Here is a 6,097-nt window from a genome sequence, read left to right on the forward strand (position 1 = left end):
CACCCCCAACTCTGACACCGACCCCACCCCTTACCAAACTCCCACCCCTTTTTTTCTTTTTAAATTTATTTTTTAAAAGAATTTCAAAACTTTTCTTACCCCACCACCACACACTCACCCCTTACCCCTCCCGCACCACTTAACAAGCTCTCTCCCGAGTTAAATTTTTTATTTTTTAAACAAAAAAAAAAAAATTATTTTTTTAAATTTCTCTTTTTAAAAAATTTAAATTTTTTCTTATCCCACCCCCAACTCTGACACCGACCCCACCCCTTACCAAACTCCCACCCCTTTTTTTCTTTTTAAATTTATTTTTTAAAAGAATTTCAAAACTTTTCTTACCCCACCACCACACACTCACCCCTTACCCCTCCCGCACCACTTAACAAGCTCTCTCCCGAGTTAAATTTTTTATTTTTTAAAAAAAAAAAACCTTCCCCCCCCCCCCCCTCTTACCACCCCCCCCCCCCCCCCCGCCGCCGCCATTGCACCCTCCCACAAAAAAAAATTAAATTTATTTTTATAAAACTTCAAAACTTTTTTCTTACCCCACTCCTACCCCTACCCTCGATCCCCCACTCCACTAGCCCACACCCAATTATTTTTTTAACAAAAATTCAGAATTTTTTTCTTATCCCACCCCTTATCCTATTCGTTTTAATTATTTTGTGTTAAATATATACAAATATTATTCTATTTGTGTAACGTACATAATAGTAAGAAACAATTTGTTTTCCTTATTTTTATTTTGTATTTCATACCGAATACATCCGTAGCATACACAAAAAATGTATTCAAACTTTGTACTTATCGGTGGTGGTCACGTCTCAAAACACCAAAAGGGAATGAATTTTGTTACTAAAAAAATGAATCCGATGATATTTATTTTGATCTACACTTATACTAATTTTGTTAAAATTTTTATGAATTTAAGAACTTAATATATTTACATGGCATAATTTCTGACAGATTAGCAGGAAGAAAATTATTTTATTAATAATTATTGATAAATTTAATATTTATAATAATTAAGTGCATTTTAGCAATCTTATCAGTTATCATACATAAAACCGTTACTAAACAACAGTGAACATACAGTCCATTCAAATATTATATTGTACTATAATGTATGGTATAATACCATACCAGTACGTACATTATAAAACCATGCAAACCACCATCCAAACAAAGTGTAAGGAACTGATGCCAACAATCCTAACCTCTACCCAGGGTCGGAGCTACCCTTCAAGTAGGGGTTCATCTGAACCTCCTTCGTCGGAAAATTATGCTATATATACAAAGTTAAAATTATTTTTTATGTATATATATAGTAGATGTTGAACCCCTTCGGTTAGTTCGTATGTTCACTAATGAACCTCTTAGTGAAAGTCTTGGCTCCGCCACTGACTCTACCCCCTTAATTCTTCCCCCTTAATTCTTCGTCAATGAAGTCCCTTGAAAACACAAAACAGCGCCTACTATACTCAACTAAGGAAGCAATCAAGATCCAGTTTCTTGTAGTATCTGAATGAGTCATAATTCCGATTCTTCAGGTCTACGCGAAACAATTTCTTTATTGCAGTCTCCAGTTCTACTAGAGGAACAGGTCCCTGATGAGTTCCTCTGGACGTTGCTGACTTCTTCGCTTCTTCTTAGATATTTTCGAGGAGTTGGTTCTTGATCTTCATTCTTCAATCTTTAATCTTCCTTCTTCACATAGATTTTCACATGTTTAAAGTTTGTCAATTATCAAATAACCACATATCTTGGAAGTAGATTCAGAGATCATGGTGCTTCAACAATTTTTTCCTTTTTGATGATCACAACCCATAACCACCTCATATCTCTTCATGAGCACTCTTATAGCAAATTCAATCTTCATAAGCTATTGATTTGCATATTACCGTTTATTCCCAGTTATTATATTAATAATCTTCCTCTAAGAACCAACTCCTTATTGGTCAGGACTTACAGCTTCATGTTGATCCAACTAGGCTCACTACACAGAGGTTTATAAGCTTGCGGGAGTTCATCCTCGATTTCAACAAGGTCTGTAAACTTCTTGAGGTAGACTTTTGCAACTTCAGCCTCGTCTAGCATGTACAGTTTGCTAGGTTTGCTGTATTGGAAAAAAAAACATTCACCCTTATGTTCTTTAACAACACTGCTTCAATTTTCACCATAGAACCAGGTTCTTCAACTACAGTTTTTGTCTTCATATGTTCTTCAGTATGTTGTATATGGTGCGGTGAAGCTTTCTTCTTCATGAATCTTTTTTCTTCAAACTTCAACAACTATCCTTGGACATTGTATCTTCTTCATCATCAATATATCCACGCTTCTACATAGAACCAGATTCATTCATAAATAAGAACCTGTTTCTTTACAAATCATCATATGACATGAATACATTGAGTTGATATATAAACTGAACATATTTTGGGCATAGAAATATCTAGGTTTTGCCCTTTGGCATCATCAAAAGTGATGTTATTTTAGTATTTTAATATTATTATTAATAAATTATTATGCATGGATTTGGGAGGTTATGCTACTAATACTTTACTCCTTTCCGTTGCTAGCATTTGCCATTAATTTGGTTGCTAGCATTTGCCATTAATTTGGAGTTTCAGGTGTGTAATAACTCCAAATGGAGTTAGTGGCTTAACTTTTATTTCTGTAACATTCCATTAGATGGAGTTGTTACATGTTCATTAGTATCTATTGGCCTTATTCGGTTTCTCTCCCACGATGCATGGTTGTTCTTTTCAGCCTCCTAATTTACATTTATTTGTGCCTTAAACCAATATTTAGTGTGGTAGAATGTGGATATAAGTTTCATGTAACTTTCACTCTTTATTCTTCCATTACCCTATTCTTTATGTTGGTATAACTTATGTAACTCTTGTAACCTAAAAGGCATTGATATTCCATCTTTACTATCCCATTTATTCTTCATATTCATTGCATGGAAGAGTTCTTCACCTATAAATAGAGGTAGTCTTGCATGGTTTTGGGATATACACAAGATGATAGAGAGTTCACAAAAAAAATTAGTCAAAAAAAAGAGTTTGCTAGTTGAAGGGAGGTGTTCCTTTTGTGGAGTTTTGAACTCAACTCTTGTCCAAAGTTGTTGAGTTATTGTGAGAAGGCTGTTGTATCCTGGAGGGGACAAGTCAAGAAAATTACTGTTGGACCGGTGAAACATTTGATGCAGTAGGCTTGAATCTCCTTAAAGAGAGCGAGATATCCGCGCCTTGGTTGAAGAAGAAGATAGTCTTTTTATTTTCTTCACTTGTAATTTTCAATTGTAAGTTTATTGTAATTTCACCGACAATTTTAAGGAGATTCAATGACAACAATTGAAAAATCCGCGGATGTCAAGATGGGAGATCTGAACAAGCCATTCCGGTTCAACGGTACTCACTTCAAGAGATGGAAGGGTAAAGTGCTATTCTACTTAAGTCTTCTCAACTTTTCTTATGTGTTAATCGAGAAGAACCCAAACAAAGTAGATAAATCTTCCATGAGTGATGAAGAACTCATTTCTCTTCAAGAGAAAGTGAAAAAATACGATAGTGACTCTATAAGTGTCGAGTAAATATGACACTGAGGAGGCAAGAGCGAAAAAATATACGGCTAGCAGATTTTTTCATTTCCAAATGGTAGACAACAAATAAGTGGTATACCAAGCTCAGGATTTCATAATGATTGTTGGCAAGCTTAGGTCTGAAGAAGTCAAAATTGGAGATAACCTTATTGTTTGTGACATAATTGATAAACTTCCACCTTCGTGGAAGGAATTTCAAAAAACTATGCACCACAAGCAAAAGAAAACTTCTCTTGAGACTTTGATAATGAGAATTCGCATGGAAGAAGAAGCAAGCGGCCAAGATGCACTTTTGCAGACAGAAGAGAACAACATCACACCGAAGGTAAATTTAACTTTTTCAAATAATGCTGCCCCTGAAACTAACAAAAATACTACTTTGAAGCCTAAGAAGAAGAAAAAATTTTAGAAAAATGATGATAGGCATCCCAAGGACAATAATGGTGAAAACAACCACACAAAAAAACAACATGTACAACAAAAAGTACTGTGTTTTGTCTATGGCAAGAGTGGGCATATTGCTCGATTTTGCAGATTTCGAAAACGTGGGCCTGCACCTCAGGCAAACGTTACCAAAGAACCCATTTATGGAAGTGATAACAGACATTAACATGGTGGAGAATGTTGATGGATGGTGGGCTGACTCTGGTGCAAACCGTCATGTCTGTTATGACAAAGACTAGTTTAAAAAATATACTAATTTTGAGGAGCCCAAAACCATCATGCTTGGAGATTCACACACAACTCAAGTACTTGAAATGGGAGATGTCGAATTGAGTTTTACTTCTGGAAGGGTATTGATATTGAAATATGTACTTTATACTCCTTCTATGAGAAAAAATTTGATGTCTAGTTTTCTTCTTAATAAAGCAAGCTTCAAATAGATTATTGAATCCGACCTGTAATTGTGAAAAATAATATTTTTGTGGAAAAGGGGTATGCTTGTGATAGTATGTTCAAGTTGAATGTTGAAATGAATAAAACATCTACTTTTGTTTATATGTTTTCTTCTACTAATTTTGACATGTTCGTTTGTGTCATATAAATAATCGTTATGTGAGAATCATGAGTAGCTTAGGATTAATTTCAGTGATCAAAAAGAATTTTGAAAAATGTGAGGCTTGTAGTAAAGCCAAAATCACAAAAAGGCCTTATTTTCAAGTTGAAAGAAAAATCGAATTACTAAAATTAGTTCATACTGATATTTGTGAACTTGGTAGAATTTTAACTCGTGGAGGAAATAGTTATTTTATCACTTTCATTGATGATTTTTCTAAGTTTACATATGTTTACTTAATGAAAAATAAAAGTAATGCACTTGAGAATTTAAAAATTTTCGCCATGAAGTTGAAAATCAGTTTAATAGAAAAACAAAAAAAATAAGAAGTGATAGAGGCCGTGAATATGAGTCACATGAATTCAATTCTTTTGTTAGATCATTGGGTATAATTCATGAAACTACTCCTCCTTATTCTCCTGCATCTAACGGTGTATCTGAAAGGAAGAATAAAACTTTGGTTGAGTTGACTAATGTCATGTTAATTGAGTCTTGTGCTCCTTTAAGTTTTTGGGGTGAAGCTCTTTTTACTACTTGTTATGTGTTAAATCGTGTACCTCATAAAAAGACCAAACTAACACCTTTTGAGTTGTGGAAATGTCATAAGTCAAATTTAAGAAATCTAAGAGTTTGGGGTTGCTTAGCCTATGTAAGGTTAATGAATCCTAAAATCTCTAAGTTGGGTAAAAAAAGTTACTACTTGTGCTTTTCTTGGTTATGCTTCAAATAGTACGGCCTATAGATTTTTTCATCTTGAAGATAATGTGATAATAGAATCAGGTGATGCTATTTTTCATGAAAATAAATTCGCTTTTGATTCTAAAAATAGTGGGGGTCTAAGGACTAAAGAAAATATTTTATCACTACCTAGTTCTTCTGCTTCTACTTTAAAAAATAAAGAAAATGATGATTTTTAGTTAAGAAGAAGTAAACGAGCTAGAGTAGAAAAAGATTTTAGTCTTGATTATTATGTTTTTAACATTGGAGATGACCCTATCACTTTAAAAGAAGTTTTGTCTTCACATGATGCTATTTTTTGAAAAGAGGCTGTGAATAATGAAATGAAATCACTAATTTCCAATAAAACTTGAAAGCTAGTTGATTTACCACCGGATAGTAAAATAATTGAATGTAAATGGGTCTTACGTAAAAAATTAAAACCGGATGGATCTGTTGATAAATACAAAGCTAGGCTAGTGGCTAAAGATTTTAAACAACTAGAAGGTCTAGAATTTTTTGATATTTTTTCTACGGTAACTAGAATTACATCCATTAGACTTTTAGTTGCTATTGCGGCAATTTTTGATTAACAAATTCATCAAATGAATGTAAAAACTATTTTTTTTAAATGGAGACCTAATGATGAGATTTATATAGAACAACCCGAGTGTTTTGTTGAGGTTAACCAAGAAAGAAAAGTGTGTAAACTT

Source organism: Capsicum annuum, chromosome 5, assembly GCF_002878395.1.
Source record: "Capsicum annuum cultivar UCD-10X-F1 chromosome 5, UCD10Xv1.1, whole genome shotgun sequence".
In the NCBI taxonomy this organism is placed as follows: Eukaryota; Viridiplantae; Streptophyta; class Magnoliopsida; order Solanales; family Solanaceae; genus Capsicum; species Capsicum annuum.